Below are 18075 nucleotides of genomic sequence, written 5' to 3' on the forward strand. Positions count from 1 at the left end.
AATTTCTCTTTTTCTAAATTTCATTCATTGAATATTTGCTTACAGATTTCTAAACTAAACATGAATTCCTATGAGGAATAAAATAATCATTTATCTCGATCTCCGACTGCGATAGTTTTTTTGAATTTTCTCATTACCATCTTAGTGAATATGAAACGGTAGAATTTCCTCTCGCAGATTATCTACTTATACATTTTTCTAATTTTTGCAAAAATCAAACAGAGGATTAAAGAGAACCCTTATTTAAATATAAAAATTTCTATATGCATCTATTTATGCATAAAATCCAATTCTGATGAAAGTCACACTTTTATCATCATAAAAATCATTTATGATGAAAAATCACTCTTTTAATATGAAAGATATTCTTTTATGCATCCATTTATGCATAAAAATCATTTATGATAAAAATCACTCTTATAATATAAAAGAATTTCTTTTATGCATCCATTTATGCATAAAAATTATTTATGGTAAAAATCACACTTTTAATATAAAAAAATATATTTTATGCATCCGTTTATGCATAAAAATCATTTATGATGAAAATCACTCTTTTAATATAAAATAATTTCTTTTATGCATCCATTTATGCATAAAAATCATTTATGATGAAAATCACACTTTTAATATAAAAAAATATCTTTTATGCATATGTTTATGCATACAAATCATTTATGACGAAAATCACTCTTTTAATACAAAAGAATTTCTTTTATGCATCCATTTATGCATTCAGTCCAGAACCTTGAAGTAAACTTGGGATCTCCTTTGTTCAACTCCTGTGGAGTTTTGCTTTCCTGCATAAGTAGGATAGCAATAGGGCCAAAGAATCTGTCCTGCATGATCTTCTCTCTTGCTTCAATAATCAAAGGATTTGATACTACAGTAATTGAAAGCAAGGAGGCTTTTCTGCTGAGGGCATCTGCTACCACATTTTCTTTGCCTGGGCGGTACTTGATTTCAAAATCAAATTCCTGCAGGGTCTACATCCACCTTCTTTGGCGCATGTTGAGATCCTTCTAAGTGAAGATCCACTTTAAGCTCTCATGATCTATCTCATCAAAGTGAATCTTTGTCCCAGTAGGTAATGTCTCCACAACTTCAGGGCATATACTACTGAAAGTAGTTCCAGGTTGTACACAGCATAATTCCTCTCATGCGTTCTGAGTTTTCGAGATTCATAGGCCACTGCATGACCTTCCTGCATGAGTGCTTCTCCTAGGGCAAAACTACCTCAAAGGGTAGAGAGAAATCTGGTAGCTTCAAAACGGGATTGGTTACCAAGGCGGTCTTTAGCTTATCAAAAGCACTCTGGCACCTGGTAGACCATTGAAACGGAATATTCCTCTTGAGAAGATTAGTCAGGGGGGAAGCTATGAGAGCATACTTTGGTATAAAAATTCTATACCAACTAGTTAATCCCAAGAATCCTCTGACTTCTTTTACTGTCTTTGGTTTAGGCCAATCTATGACTACTTGGACTTTTGCGAAATCTGGAGAGATTCCATCTTTGGATACTAGAAAGCCCAAGTATTCAACATGGTCGGCAGAGAGAAAGTGCATTTGCTCTTTTTTGCAAAGAGTTGGTGCTTCCTTAGAATCTCAAGAACTTTTCTAACATGAGCTTCATGGTCAGCTGCATTCTTTGAGTAAGTCAGAATATCATCAAAGAAAACAAGAACAAAATCATCCAAGTATTCTCTGAGAATGTCTTGCATTAAGCAATTGAATGTATCTAGGGCATTTGTCAATCCAAATGGCATGACAGTGAATTCATAATGCCCATACCGATTATTGATGGGGCTGTCTTCGAGATATCTTGCTCATTAATCCTGATCTCATAATACCCTGATTTGAGATCTATCTTAGTGAAGATCTGGGCTCCCCTTAGCCTGTCCACAAGCTCATCAATTTTGGGAATAGGATACTTATTCTTAACTGTCAGTAGCAGCTGATTTAGACCTCTGTAGTCCACACAGAGTCTAAGCGTTCCATCTTTCTTTTTTTGAAAGAGAACTAGCGCACCCCAAGGTGAAACACTGGGTCTTACAAACCCTTGTTCTAACAGCTGTCTAAGCTGTTCCTTGAGTTTGATGGCTTCAAGAACTGGCATTTTGTACGTGCGCAGGGCTACTGGCTGAGCTCCTGGGGTCAATTCTATCACATGATCTACTTCTCGAATCGGAGGCATCTCTGTTAATTCTGTTGGGAATAAATCATCATAATCACTTAACCATTCAGGTTCTTTAGCTTTTAACTTTGAGTCTACCAGATTCATTTTGACAAGATAAATGCGCTGCTTCTTTCTAAGTCCTTTTAGTAACTTAGAAGCCTTTACTAACTGCAGACTTGGGGATCCTGAAATTCTGGTTCCTTGAACCTTGTTTCTATGAAGGTCTCACGGAAGGAAATGGTTCCATTATGACAGTGAATGTCAGCTTGATTTTTGTGGAGCCAATCCATTCCAAGGATCCCGTCAAAAACTCCCAAAGGTATAACTCTGAATTGAAAGTTAGTTAAACTTCCATCTAGGTTGAACTGAATACGTTCTGTTTCAAGGTGAGTGAAAAGAATCTTCCTACTTGCCAATTCAACTTGCATAGGTTTCCCCGATTTCTGATCTAAGACTAGCTTACGCAAGCATCCAGGGGAAATGAATGAATGAGAACTACCTGAATCAATCAAAAGCTTAAAAGGTTTACCTTGATACTCTGCCGGAGTATGGATGACTGCTGAGAACTGACGGTTAGGCCCTTGGTTTTCAATTGCAGCATAGATCTACCCTCTTTCCTCTTCTACTACATCTGAAATTGTGATTGCTCTGCGTTGAAGATACCCACACGTGCGTCGTGGAAGATATTGAATCAAGGAGTAAGAGTTACTGGGCATGGATCTAGTTGATTGACCTTGTTGGTCCTCAACGGATGAGTCCATGACTCTTGTATATGGATCTGTTGGTTGATCTTACTGATCTTCCATGGAGATTCTATTTTGTTATGTGAATATATTGCCGGTTACTATGAGCTAGGAACTATTGAAAAGGCCCCTGTGTGAACAGGTGGTGAGCGTTCTGGTTGCCAATGATGCCATAAGTACGTCGATGAAGGAATGATTGGAAATAAGGATTCAACTAGAGATTTTGAGGATTGTGATCAGTGACACAATGGTTTCATTAAAGGATTATTTTAAAGATAGCTGATGCTGAGAAAAAGGCAATTTCATATTGATTGTGTAAGTGGTGTGACTAGTTTTATGTTTGCATGAACATCTGGCTAGGGGACATGGGAACTCTTTTCCTTGGTACCTGAGACAAAACCTAACCAAATTCCTAATTGGATCCCATCACTACAGTGGTTGGGCGGTTGGCTAACCCATGGGACTGGATGGGGTTAGGCTGGACTGATGGATCCGTAAATCGAGACTCAATTTCTGTTTAGTTCGATAGATGAAGTAAATTTCGGACAAAAATTGTTCTATGGAAAATAATCAACGGCTGTGCCTCTTGATGAGGAAAAAAGCATTGGTCTCTATGATCCAAGTACAGTCTTTTTCCCTGATTTGACTATGGGACTTACGGGTTCGGTCAGATGAGCTCAGTTAGGTAAGGCTTTTGACTACGTTAGGGAAAAGTTATCCTGGTGGAATCGCCCGTGCTTTCCGGGCAAAGGAAGTTTTTTCGAGTTCGATTTTAGAAAAATCGATGGATTAGTCTCTTGTCTGAATATCCGTGAGCGAGGCCCCGAGTGTGGGACCCTACCCCGTGTAAGAAGTGCTACTACCACTGCTAGCACCCCTGAATTTGGTGCGCAGTGGGGACATGGATCTTACAGTTGGTATCAGAGCTATTTGGCTAATGAGGATCAACCGAGAAGCCAAATATGTCAAAAATTTATCAAGAAGCACTAAAAGGTTATAATTGTGTGATAAAATTCATACAAATTGATATTCGAACTGAAATTCGTAAAGTGGTAATTGGGTCTTCAGATGGAAGTACCACAATTGTATGGAATCCCTGACTTGCTTGAGGCCTAGACATGATGGTATTTACCTTATAGTTCTAAGAACCATGACTACCCGTATATATCGAGGGTATAACTGTAGCTCTTTATTGACAGTATATGAGTAAATCTAAGACTTGAAATTATAAGCATTAATGCTATCCAGATGATGAATTCGAATGTGGTTGATATGATTTTTAAATTTTGGTTGAGAACTGATGAGTTGATTTGGATTCTGATTGAAAAATGATGATCCTTGAAATTTGGTTGAAATGTAATAAGCTGAGCGAAACCGCAATGAGGATGAATGGGACGAGACCCAGTGATGATAATGTTCTTAACTGGAATGACGTTAATGACCTTAGCAAATCACTATGAGATTAGTGGATTGTGCTGACAGATTACTACTGTTAACTTTTGATCAGTGGATTAAGTTAAGGGTTGATAAATTAAAAATCTAAAAAATTAAAATCCCCATGGAGGACTGTTCAAAAAAAAAAATCAGTTCGATGGACCATTATTATTTTAAAAATTCAGTCCGATGGACCATTATTGTGTTAAAGATATGAATGAGATATTCTGAATGAATTGTTAACTGATAATGCATTCTATATGAGTATCTTTATCCCTTGATTCTGTGGGGAGCCGACCTATTTAGAGAACCCCGGAATTAGTTGAATCAAAAATCGGATTGAATCATAAATAAAGAGACTTAACAAGAATTTTCGTATTGATAGGAACATGGATCGAGGTCGTCGTGGTAGAAATGTTAACCCCCAACTCGATGAAGAAGAGCTCGACCTGGATGTTCGTAAAACTCTTCATAGTTCGCAGCCTGGACCTTTCAAGGGTGAAGGGAAAAACTTGGGCGAGGCTGTGGAGAAGTGGATCGAATCAATGGAAGAATACTTCGATGTCATTGGGCACAATGCGAAGAGCAAAATGGCTCTTGCAAGGCTGAAGATAGTGGAGACAACTAGAGTGGCATGGAGAAACCACTGCGAGACAAACCGTCTCGACCGAAATACCCAAACCTGGACCGATCTCAAGGCTTACTTTAGAAAGAGGTTTTGTCCCCTAGGCTTTCTTGAAATTAAGATGAATGAGTTCTTGGAACTAAAGTAGGAAAACCGGACAATTGAAGAGTACCATCAGGCTTTTGCCCTTCTCCTTAAATATTCCCCTCAATTGGATGAAGAGCAGCTGATGGCCAGGTTCATTCGCGGAATGAACGAGCCATTGGATAGGATTTCGCCAAAGCCTTTGATGTCAAAGTCCCGCCAAAGCCAGCACCATCACCTTTCAAAAGGTTTTTATTCCCAAAAGGTGATTCCAACCTTCCTCTGCCTAAGAGATATCAGGGTCAAACCCAGGATATGGGAAGTTTCAGAATGGAAGAAATGTCCTTTTCCCGAAACTCAATTACCTGGATTTCAACTTCAGAAGTTCCACCCTTGAACAAGAGAGTGAAATGCTATAACTGTCAAGGATTTGGACATCACAGTATGGATTGCCCAACTCCTTTTGGATCAAGGTTTTCAGGGCAGGGAAATCAGGGATCAAGATTCCAGACTCCAGCCCCTTCCTTCGAGAGTAATCACGGTTCTATCCGGCCAAAATCAGGGAAATCCCAGAGGTAGACCCTCTATCCAACCTACAGTTTCAATCCAAAGTAATGCAAGACCTCCACCTCAGAATAGGGGAAGTCAAAGAGAGTTGTTCCTGAATTGGCCATCCACTTCCAAGGCAGTAACGCTGGAAGTGATTGAAAAAGAAGAAGAAGATGAAAGAGATCATACTCCACCTGCGAGATGAGGACATCTCACGTTTTTTAAGTGGGGTAGAATGTAAGATTCCTCCCCAGCCTCTCAAGATGTCCAATATCTTCCCATGTAAACAAATCCCTCTTCAGAAATATAAAAGATCTTGTTTCTACCTATTTTGGCCTAGAGAGAGAAAATATTCTAGAGAGAGGTTATTCAGATTTTGGATATTTTTGGATGGAAAAATATTTCTTTGTATTTAAATAAGTTCCCTCGAAACAGAAGTTCAAAAAGATTTTCAGAAGGTGCATTAGAAATCAAGTATAATCTGTTCAAGAGACCTTATCCTAAGAGTCAAGATTTTTTCGAAATTTTAAATTAAGGTTCCTATGGACCAATAAGATTCATCCAAATGTAGGGAGGAGATAAATGAAAGAATAAAAGAAAAATCCCCCAAAAATGAGTAAATACTCACATAAGATGAAGAGTTGACTACTAAGGACAAGGTTAATAGTTAAAAAAGAGAGATATTTAGAAGAAATGATGCATTTTTGACACCTCAGTATGGGGGAATTTCCCTCATGAAGGAGGCGCCTATTTCACTTGTGTGGGAGAGTTTTAAACTCCCAAATAATGAGATATTTTTATCTCTCCTCTCTCCTGTTTCAACTAGATCCAAAAAGTGAGCTAAACTGACCTAAAAATGGTCAAAATTTGACCAAATTGATCTGGAAAATTCTAAAATCAGTTTGCTTGGTTAGAGGCTCACTTTTTCCTATAAATAGAAGCCTCCACCTTTGTTGAAGCTTAATAGTGTTTTTGCACTGTTACCCTACTTCTCCCAAGAGCCAAAAACTGTGAATTTACTCATAATTCATTAGTTTTTTTTAATGCATAGAAAGATGCATAAAGAAATCTATTTTTATTTCAAAAGAGTTATTTTCATCAATTTTATTTTTATGCATAAATAAATGCATAAAGAATTTTATTTTTAATTCAAAAGAGTTATTTTCATCAATTTTGTCTTTATGTATAAATAAATGCATAAAGAATTTTATTTTTAATTCAAAAGAGTTATTTTCATCAATTTTGATTTTATGCATAGAAAGATGCATAAAGAAATCTATTTTTATTTCAAAAGAGTTATTTTCATCAATTTAGAAAGATGCATAAAAGATTTATTTTTATTTCGAAAGTATTATTTTCATTGAAATTAAATTTATGCATGGATAGATGCATAAAAGATTATTTTTATTTTGAAAGTGTTATTCTCAGAAGTGATATGAATCAGATAAATGAAAATGGATGAATGGATGTGATGTCCTCCTGTGAATTAGGATGTGAATGAATGGTATAGGATGTGAAGGAATGTGAATCGTGATATGAATGAATGATAAGGGATGTGAATGAATGACGGCATGTGAATCGGATGTGAATGGATGATGTGGTTTGATGTGTGAATGATGTGGGTTAATGTAGATTGATGTATGGATGATGTGGAAATGGATGTATGGATGTGGATGTGGATGTGGATGTATGGATGTGGATGTGGATGTGGAAATGGATGTATGGATGTGGATGCGGATGTGGATGTATGAATGTGAATGGGGATGTGTGGATGTATGAATGTAGATGTGGATGTGGATGTGAATGTGGATGTGGATATATGAATGTGAAAGGAGATGTGGATGTATGAATGTGGATGTGGATATGGATGTACGAATGTGGATGTGAAAATGGATGTATGGATGTGGATGTGGATGTGGAAATGGATCTATGGATGTGGATGTGGATGTATGAATGTGAATGGGGATGTGTGGATGTATGAATGTAGATGTGGATGTGGATGTATGAATGTGAAAGGGGATGTGGATGTATGAATGTGGATGTGGATATGGATGCGGATGTGGATGTGGATGTGGATATGGATGCGGATGTGGATGTGGATGTGGATATGGATGTATGAATGTGGATGTGAAAATGGATGTATGGATGTGGATGTGGATGTGGAAATGGATATATGAATGTGGATGTGGATATGGATGTGTATGTATGAATGCGGATGTGGAAGTGGATGTATGGATGTGGATGTACGAATGTGGATGTGTATGAAGAATAATGAGTGCGAATGTGTATGTGAAGTGATGTGACGTCGATATGAGTGAATGGATGAGATGTGATGACATGTGAATTGGGATGTGAATAAATGATATGTGATGTGAATGAATCTGAAGTAATGAGATAGAAAATGATGTGATTGGATGACAATGAGTACACATATGAATGGAAGGTGGAATAAGTAATGTGGACTGATGAGGGATAATAATGTGGAAAGACGAGAGTTCATTATAGAAACTGTATTTGTGACCTGTTTGTAAATGACTGTTTTATGTCAAGAATACTGGGGAAGCATTTTAACCGTCTTGTGATTAAGGTCGTGGAGACCTAACTGATAAAGTTGCTACAACTGATGGAGAGTCAACGGAGGACGTCTCGCGTAGCATGGTCGGCCGAGGTCTTAACGAGCCTCGGTTTGATTTAAATGGCGAGCTTCCGGTACGGTGGATGAGGGACCAAGGAAGCGGTCTATGCGTGAAGCGCTAGGTGCCTTGCGAAGGATCCTAGAGGGTGCTGACCATATGGTGCTCGAGCTCTGGGTCATCGAAGATACCCACACGTGCGTCGTGGAAGATATTGAATCAAGGAGTAAGAGTTATTTTTTGAAACCGAGCATGGATTTGGTTGATTGACCTTGCTGGTCCTCAACAGATGAGTCCATGACTCTTTTATATGGATATGTTGGTTGATCCTGCTGATCTTCCACAGAGATTCCATTTTGTTATGTGAATATATTGCCGGTTACTATGAGCTAGGAACTATTGAAAAGGCCCCTATGTGAACAGGTGGTGAGCATTTTGGTTGCCAATGATGCCATAAGTACACCGATGAAGGAATGATTGGAAATAAGGATTCAACCAAAGATTTTGAGGATTGTGATCAGTGACACAATGGTTTCATTAAAAGATTGTTTTAAAGATAGCTGATGCTGCTGAGAAAAAGGCAATTTCATATTGGGTGTGTAAGTGGTGTGACTAGTTTTATGTTTGCATGAACATCTGGCTAGGGGGCCTGGTAACTCTTTTCCCTGGTACTCGGGAAAAAACCTAACCGAATTCCTAACTGGATCCCATCACTACGGTGGTTAACCCATGGGACTGGATGGGGTTAGGCTGGACTGATGGATCCGTAAATCGAGATTCAATTTCTGTTTAGTTTGATAGATGAAGTAAATTTCGGACAAAAATTGTTCTATGGAAAAGAATCAATGGCTCTGCCTCTCAATGAGGAAAAAAGCGTTGGTCTCTATGACCCAAGTACAGTCGTTTTCCCTGATCTGAATATGGGACTTACGGGCTCGGTCAGATGAGCTCAGTTAATTAAGGCTTTTGACTACGTTAGGGAAAAGTTATCCTGATGGAATTGTCCGTGCTTTCCGGGCAAAGGAAGTTTTTTCAGGTTCGGTTTTGGAAAATCGATGGATTAGTCTCTTGTCCGGATATCCGTGAGCGAGGCCCCGAGTGTGGAACCCTGCCCCGCACAAGAAGTGCTACTTCCGCTGCTAGCACCCCTGAATTTGTTGCGCGGTGGGGACAGGGATCTTAGAGTACCCTTGAACTCTGTTCAACTCCTGTGGAGTTTTTCTTTCCTGCATAAGTAGGGTAGCAATAGGGCCAAAGAATCTATCTTGCATGATCTTCTCTCTTGCTTCAATAATCAAAGGATTTGATACTACAGTAATTGCAAGCAAGGAGGCTTTTCTGTTGAGGGCATCTGCTACCACATTTACTTCTTGCCCCACATAAGAAGTGCTACTTCCGCTGCTAGCACCCCTGAATTTGTTACGTGGTGGGGACAGGGATCTTACAGTACCCTTGAACTCTGTTCAACTCCTGTGGAGTTTTTCTTTCCTGCATAAGTAGGGTAGCAATAGGGCCAAAGAATCTATCCTGCATGATCTTCTCTCTTGCTTTAATAATCAAAGGATTTGATACTGTAGTAATTGCAAGAAAGGAGGCTTTTCTGCTGAGGGCATCTACTACCACATTTTCTTTACCTGGGCGGTACTTGATTTCAAAATCAAATTCCTACAGGGTCTGCATCCACCTTCTTTGGCGCATGTTGAGATCCTTCTGAGTGAAGATCCACTTTAAGCTCTCATGATATGTCATCAAAGTGAATCTTTGTCCCAGTAGGTAATGTCTCCACAACTTCAGGGCATATACTACTGAAAGTAGTTCCAAGTCGTGGATAGCATAATTCCTCTCATGCGTTCTGAGTTTTCGGGATTCATAGGCCACTGCATGACCTTCCTGCATGACTGCACCTCCTAGGGCAAAACCACTTGCATCAGGTATTACTACCTCAAAGGGTAGAGAGAAATTTGGTAGCTTCAGAACGGGATTGGTTACCAAGGTAGTCTTCAGCTTATCAAAAGCACTCTGGCACCTGGCAGACCATTGAAACGGAATATTCTTCTTGAGAAGATTAGTCAGGGGGGAAGCTATGAGAGCATACTTTGGTATAAAAATTCTATACCAACCAGTCAATCTCAAGAATCCTTTGACTTCTTTCACTGTCTTTGGTTTAGGCCAATCTACGACTACTTGGACTTTTGCGGAATCTGGAGAAATTCCATCTTTGGATACCAGAAAGCCCAAGTATTCAACATGGTCGGTAGAGAAAGTGCATTTGCTCTTTTTTGCAAAGAGTTGGTGCTTCCTTAGAATCTCAAGAACTTTTCTGACATGAGCTTCATGGTCAGCTGCATTCTTTGAGTAAATCAGAATATCATCAAAGAAAACAAGAACAAAATCATCCATGTATTCTCTGAGAATGTCTTGCATTAAGTGATTGAATGTAGCTGGGGCATTTGTCAATCCAAACAGCATGACAGTGAATTCATAATGCCCATACCGAGTATTGATGGCTGTCTTCGGGATATCTTGCTCATTAATCCTGATCTCATAATACCCTGATTTGAGATCTATCTTAGTGAAGATCTGGGCTCCACTTAGCCTGTCCAGAAGCTCATCAATTCTGGGAATAGGATACTTATTAGCTGATTTAGACCTCTGTAGTCCACACAGAGTCTAAGCGTTCCATCTTTCTTTTTCTGAAAGAGAACTAGCGCACCCCAAGGTGAAACACTGGGTCTTACAAACCCTTGTTCTAATAGCTGTCTAAGCTGTTCCTTGAGTTCGATGGCTTCAGGAACTGGCATTTTGTACATGCGCAGGGCTACTGGTTGAGCTCCTGGGGTCAATTCTATCACATGATCTACTTCTCGAATTGGAGGCATCTCTGTTAATTCTGTTGGGAATAAATCATCATAATCACTTAACCATTCAAGTTCTTTAGCTTTTAACTTTGAGTCTACCGGATTCATTTTGACAAGATAAATGCGCTACTTCCTTCTAAGTCCTTTTAGTAACTTAGAAGCCTTTACTAACTGCAGACTTGGGGATCCTGAAATTCCGGTTCCTTGAACCTTGTTTCCGTGAAGGTCACAGAAGGAAATGGTTCCATTATGACAGTGAATGTCAGCCTGATTTTTGTGGAGCCAATACAAGGATCCCGTCAAAAACTCCCAAAGGTATAACTCTGAATTAACAATTAGTTAAACTCCCATCTAGGTTGAATTGAATACGTTCTATTTCAAGGTGAGTGAAAAGAATCTTCCCACTTGCCAATTCAACTTGCATCTTCGATGGTTTTGCTCCCCTGCTTTAGCTCTGAGAATTCGTTCATTTTGATTTCCAAAAATCCAGGGGGACAAAATTTCTTTCTCAAATAGGTTTTTAGGTCGTTCAGGACTGAGTATTTTTGTCCAGACGGTTGCTATCACAGTGGTTCCTCCATGCTACCCTGGTTGTTTCCACTATTTTCAGCCTGGCAAGAGCCATTTCGATCCGCTCATTGTAGCCTATGACGTCAAAATATTCTTCCACGACTTCCACCCATTTCTCCACAGCCTCGCCTAGGTTCTCTCCTTCTCCTTTGAAGGGTCTTGGCTGAGTCCTATGAAGAGCCTTGCGAACATCAGGGTCAAGCTCATCATCTTCGGAGAGAGGGTCTAGCTGACGACCATGGTTTCCTCGTCTCATGATTCTGCCAAAAATTTATATATTATTGAATTTTTATTTTGATATCATCCACGAGATCCTAAGACTTATGAGGTTCAGAAAACAATTACTTAAACAAGACAATGATCTTATTGGAGATCTATGAAATATGTCCGATAACAGATTTTTCTTTATCAGATCGTCCATAAACAATCACTTATACAACAAGGAATTTTTCTTCGAAAAACATTTCTTTATTTATATAAAAGTTGCAATATGTACATAGAGCAGCTCGGCTCCAGAATTCAAAATCTCCTCGGGAGTCGCATAAGACGACGGTACTGGGCCATAGCCATGCCTTGATACAAACGTTCACTTACTAACAAGGGAGCTATTATTTTCTCCTTAGGAATAAAACAACTAAGGAGTCTGTAGACTTGGCATGAAAGTCTGAAATTTCGAGGCGTTGAATGATATAGAATGACGCCACACACCATTTTCAGCTTTAACAGAATCATTGCCAATGAGAGGTTCTGCCCACAGCATTGCACGGCGGTCACAAGAGGCATGGACATACTGCCCTGTAAACCACTTATGCTTTTGGTTTTTCTCTGGGTTAGGAAAATATAAATCCTCAAAATGGCGTGCGAGTCTTGCTCAGCTTGTTCGAGTTGAAGCGGAAGAAATGAGATGCTCGAAGGTGAATGCAGTCATATCTTGAGATTGGGTGAGGTCGGGAATACCAAATAAATAGGAAACTTCCATCTATAAAAATAATTTCTTTGATTAAAATTTCTTCATTATAAAGAAGCTTACGGAATGAAAATACGTTATGAAAAATGCTTTTTCTGAGTTTTTATTATCAATTTCTGATAAGAATTTGTTTATTCTTATTAGCTTTCATCTGATACCAATTGTGAGGTCCCTCTGCCCCCTCCGCGCACCGGACTCCCAGTAGTTGACAGCGAAAATAGCCCCCTCATGCGCGGGGCAGGGTTTCTCACTCGGGGCCTTGCCCACGAATGTTCGGGCACGAGACTAGGCTGGTGGTCACTCCGAAAACCAAAACCGGAAAAATTTCCCATGCCCGGAAAGCGGGGACGATTCCACCTTTTTTAATTTTCTTAACGAGATCAAAACCTAAACTATCTTTCACCTGAATACACCAGATAGAAGGAAACTATTGCTGATATAATTTGATCATCTGAGCAATTCAACGCTTTTTTCCTAATCAAGATCAGGCACAATCGTTGATCCACTCAATTGAGAAATTTATCAGGGAATTAACTAACTACTCGAATCCTAGCGTAATCCTAAGATTTTTCAGTTTGATTATTAAAACTCCAATGATTCTAGGCCCATGGGTTAGCCACCACCCTACCACTAGAATCGGTAGAACCAAACAAGTACTCACCCACCCATAATTGAATGCCTTTCTTAAACAGGTACGCACACACTCCTCTTTATATAAAAATAATCCATTGATAAAACAGATATGGTCACAGATTTCATAACTCAAAATTTCCATTCAATCCCTTGTTTCACAAAAAGAGTACCACTCTGGACTCTCCATTGGGACCAGTTGGTCAGCAAAACAACGAGTTCTAGTAATAGATTACAATAATCATTTCGTCAATATTCGTATATATATCTTCCACGATCTACGCATGGGTGTCCTAAGCACCGCGAGCCCATGCATCACCTGGTCAGAACCCTCCAAGATCCTTCTTAGGTGTCCTGGTACTTCACCCAGGGACCGCTTCGTCGGCCCTCGCCCATCGTACCGGAAGCACACCATTTTTCACCATACCCAGGCTGGTCAAGATGGGCAAGTTTTTGCTGCGTGAGCTGTCCCTTGAACACTCCCCGCCAGCTATTGCAATCGAACTTCCCTTAGATAAACACATATGCTAAATGCTCCCTCCAGCATTTTGGTGTAAGATAGTCCTTTAAGAAAACAGGGTTTCTATGCAAGTTTTCAGTTTTGATTTTGTTTTTGAATACAATGGTTATATCTTAATTCCGTATCCCAATACTTCTAGATCACAGGTCTAGATTCCCAAGCAGAATTCGTCGAATTCTGTAATCTTGATCCTCATATCAAAATCAAAGGTCTCAACTTAGTTTCAGATTCGGTGGGTGATTTGAGTGCATTTTTCCTGAACTGGGCACATCGTCATTGATCGAAACTGATGAAGGAATTAGGTCTTGGTCAATAGTTTGAATCAGAGTTTGGGCTAGAAAGGTTCTTCCTAAACTATCTTTCTTGAAAGGTAATATTTCAATTTCTCTTTTTCTAAATTTCATTCATTGAATATTTGCTTATAGATTTCTAAACTAAACATGAATTCAGAGGAATAAAATAATCATTTATCTCGATCTCCAGCTGCGATAGTTTTTTTGAATTTTCTCATTACCATCTTAGTGAATATGAAATGGTAGAATTTCCTCTCACAGATTATCTACTTATACATTTTTTTTCAATTTTTGCGGAAATCAAACAGAGGATTAAAGAGAACCCTTATTTAAATATAAAAATTTATATATGTATCTATTTATGCATAAAATCCAATTCTGATGAAAGTCACACTTTTATCATCATAAAAATCATTTATGATGAAAAATCACTCTTTTAATATGAAAGAATTTCTTTTATGCATAAAAATTATTTATGATGAAAATCACACTTTTAATATAAAAAAATATCTTTTATGCATATGTTTATGCATACAAGTCATTGATGATGAAATCACTCTTTTAATATAAAAGAATTTCTTTTACGCATCTGGTCTGGTGATCGTCATGTAGATCAAACTTCCTACTATGCGTCTGTACATAGTAGGATCCTCCAAGATCTCTCCTGAATCTGCACTCAACTTGCCATTCTGATCCAATGGCACAGAAATAGGCTTACAGCCTGTCATACCATACTTGGACAACATGTCCAAGCCATACTGTCTCTGCAGTAATCCAATACCATGTGGTGACCTAATCACGTCAATGCCCAAGAAATTTCTGAGCTCCCCCAGATCCTTCATCTCAAACTTCTGTCTAAGCAAGATCTTTACATCAAAGATCTCTGCATCATGGTCCCCCGTAATGATCAAGTCATCTACATAGATGACAACAAGCACAACTCCTCTATCACCATGTCTCACATACAATGATAAATCTGCATTGGCTACATGAAAGCCAATAGTGACAAGATATTCAGAAATCTTGTCAGACCATGCTCTTGGTGCTTGTTTTAAGCCATACAAGGCTTTCTTCAACCTGCAAACATGCTCGGGGTGACCCACATCCTCATAACCAGGTGGCTGCAACATATACACCTCTTCTTGCAAATCCCCATGCAAGAATGCATTCTTTACATCCATTTGATGTAAAGACCATTGCTTTGACGCAGCCACTGCTATCACAACTCTCACCGTTGCCATCTTGGCAACTGGACTGAAAGTTTTCTCATAATCAATCCCATATGTCTGCGCATATCCTTTGGCTACCAATCTAGCCTTGTACCTGTTTATGCTTCCATCACTGTTATGTTTAACTTTGTACACCCACTTGCATCCAATGGCTTTCTTGCCTTCTGGCAATTGCACTAAATCCCAAGTTTCATTTCCATATAGTGCATCCATCTCCTCATCCATAGCTTTCTCCCAACACACATTTCCAATAGCCTCATCAATGCATGTGGGCTCTACAACCTGCACAACCTTTGCCATATATGCATAGTGATGTGCCACATAACCATCATATGTAAATCTCTGCACAGGGTTCTTCACTCTCCCTGATCTTCGCAGCTTTTCATTCATGGCTTCCATAGCCTTCTTTACACCAGGTGTTCTCATAGCTGGGATCCCAAGCTCCTCATCAAGGCTCATATCTGAGCCACTAGACTCTCCATCAACATGAGAATGCCCTGCAGAAATGTCAGGCATACCAAGGGGCTCAACCACTTTCTCTTTTCCTTTACGTGATGTAGTAATCACATTTGTAGGACTAGTATTATGACGCAGCCTGCCACTCCATGGTCTATCAACAGACCCACTAGATGAGGACTCTCCTGGTCCACTCAAAGACTGTGATTGCTGACCTGCATTCTGTGCAACAACACTTCCACTCACATCAGCCCCGACAGCTTCTTTTTCAGCAGCATACCAGCTGCTCATCTCATCAAAGACAACATCCCTGCTTACCCTCAACTCACGTGTAGCAGGGTTATAACACCTGTATCCCTTTTGCTCAAGGGAATATCCAATAAACACACATTTTTCAGCTTTCGGATCCAGCTTAGTTCTCAGCTCATCTGGCACATGCACATATGCAATGCATCCAAAGACTTTCAGATGAGACAAATCTGGTTTTCTGCCAGTAAACCTCTCCTCTGGAGTTACATCATGTATGGCTGCAGTTGGAGTCCTGTTCATGATGTATACTGCTGTAGAAACAGCCTCAGCCCAATAGCAATGCGGCATATTCTTCTCTTCCATCAATGCTCGCGCAATCTCAGCAATGTGCCTGTTTTTTCGCTCAGCAACTCCATTTTGCTGCGGAGTATATCTGCATGTGAATTGTCTCCGAATACCATTCTTCTTCAAAAATTCAGAGAACTCATTGGAGAAGTATTCTCCCCCTCCATCTGACCTTAGGCACTTTACATATTTCCCTGTTTGCTTTTCAACCAAAACTCTGAAATTCTGAAAGTGAGTGAACACCTCACTCTTCTCCTTCATGAAATATACCCACACTTTCCTTGTGTGGTCATCAATGAAAGTGACATAGTACCTGCAGCCTCCCATAGATACGGTCTTCGTAGGACCCCATACATCTGAATGCACAACATCTAGTGCATTTCTGCTCACATATCTGTTACGTGGAAACACATGCTTTGTTTGCTTCCCAAATTGGCATGCTTCACATATTTTCTACATACCTTCCACTTTAAATTTTGGCAGCCCTGTCACAATTCCTTTTGTTTGCATAGACTTCAATCTCTGCACATTTACATGTCCAATTCTTTTATGCCATATGTCTGTGTCTGCAACAACTCCTGAACCATTTGCAAACATCGCAGCACTCATTTCAGGCATGTCTACATTCAACGTAAACATTCTGCCCACTCTGTTGCCTTTTGCAACCAACCTGCACTTGTCTTTAAAATCTTCAACATAACACCCATCAGGGTTAAACCGAACCTGCAAACCCTGCTCAATCATCTGGCCAACTGAAACCAGATTCTTTGTTATGTTCGGTACATGAAGTACATCTGCAAGGTACTTCACTTTGCCATCCTGCATAGACAATGGCACATCTCCAATGTGGGCAATTGGATGAGCAGTGTCATCCCCTGTTTCCACAAAACCTGGTCTTTCCGGGTTTTTCATCTCCTTGAACCACTCCCCATGACTCGTCATGTGGTTTGAAGCGCCTGAATCCACATACCATACATTATCTTTTTGTGCTGCATCAACATTTTCAGACATGGCATTCACAACATGCTGCATAACAAACAACCTTTCATTATCCTCATTATTTCTGCTTGAGGATGCATAGTTGTTTTGTTGCACTTTCCCATTTTGCATGTCAGCCTGCTTCTTATAACATTCTGACTGCACATGTCCAGGCTTACCACAATAATAGCATTCACGTGTATCATTATATTGCCTTTGCCAATTTCCACGGCCTCTTTGACTCCCCCTGCCTCTGAATTTGCCTCTTCCACCTGCGTGTTGTTGTTGTTGTTGATTCTGGGACTGTTGTTGTTGCTGCTGCTGCTGGCCATAATTCTGATTACCTGTTCGGCCACCTCCTTGACCGCGTCCACGGCCTCCTCTACCTCGTCCTCTTCCTGAACTCGTGTAGAAGGCCTATTGCTCTGAACTGTTTTTGCTTTGTGAAGACTGTTGGTCTTCACCCAAGTTCTTCTCTTCGATAATCAGCATAGACACCAAATCTGTAAAGTTGGGAATGTTTTCCCGAGTCTGAATAGACATCTTAAACGCCTTGTATTGTGGCCCGAGACCACGTAGACAGACTTCCACCTTGTCATCATCATCTACTGACACACCAATAGATGCAAGGGATTCCACAATACCCTTTATCTTCAGCGCATAGTCATTCACAGACATGCTCTTTTTCTCCACAGTATGAAGTTCATTCTTCAACTGTATCTTGCGTGCCTTGGTA

Source organism: Cibotium barometz, chromosome 13 (genome assembly GCF_041138505.1).
Source record: "Cibotium barometz isolate CiBa-2024 chromosome 13, ASM4113850v1, whole genome shotgun sequence".
NCBI classification, from domain to species: domain Eukaryota; kingdom Viridiplantae; phylum Streptophyta; class Polypodiopsida; order Cyatheales; family Cibotiaceae; genus Cibotium; species Cibotium barometz.